Raw genomic sequence first — 368 nt, 5'->3', positions numbered from 1 at the left:
CGGGGGGCGGGGGGCGCCGACCGCCGGGAACATAAACTTTCAGTGGAAATGCAAATCTGGACCAATAAATAATTATGTTACAATCTCAATTATCATATAAACTCAAATAAACAAAAAAAATGTATTTTTCCTTCATAAATGAACACATTCCTCTTTGGATTATACAAAACAATATTTCAGACGTCGATTATATACATGTGTCATGTGTCCGCATTCCGTGTGTCCATTGCAATGTTACAGTGCCATCTTTACAATTAAATATATTTAACAAAACGACAAATCTCTGATTACTGCGATGCGATTACACGAGGAGACAAACGGTTCGGGAAAAGACAACGGGCAGAGGAGCGCCCAGACAGTGTACTAGA

At 39.4% G+C, this 368-nt stretch overlaps 1 protein-coding gene across 1 annotated transcript in view; it reads right to left on the bottom strand.

Moving 5' to 3' along the window:
• LOC106108185 (nuclear receptor-binding protein homolog) overlaps positions 1-368 on the bottom strand; it is a 33,273-nt gene that overhangs the window by 439 nt on the left and 32,466 nt on the right. The gene's annotated exons all lie outside the window — the stretch shown is intronic.

Source organism: Papilio polytes, unplaced genomic scaffold (genome assembly GCF_000836215.1).
Source record: "Papilio polytes unplaced genomic scaffold, Ppol_1.0 DF821734.1, whole genome shotgun sequence".
NCBI classification, from domain to species: domain Eukaryota; kingdom Metazoa; phylum Arthropoda; class Insecta; order Lepidoptera; family Papilionidae; genus Papilio; species Papilio polytes.
This window is presented reverse-complemented; position numbering and strand designations above follow the sequence as displayed.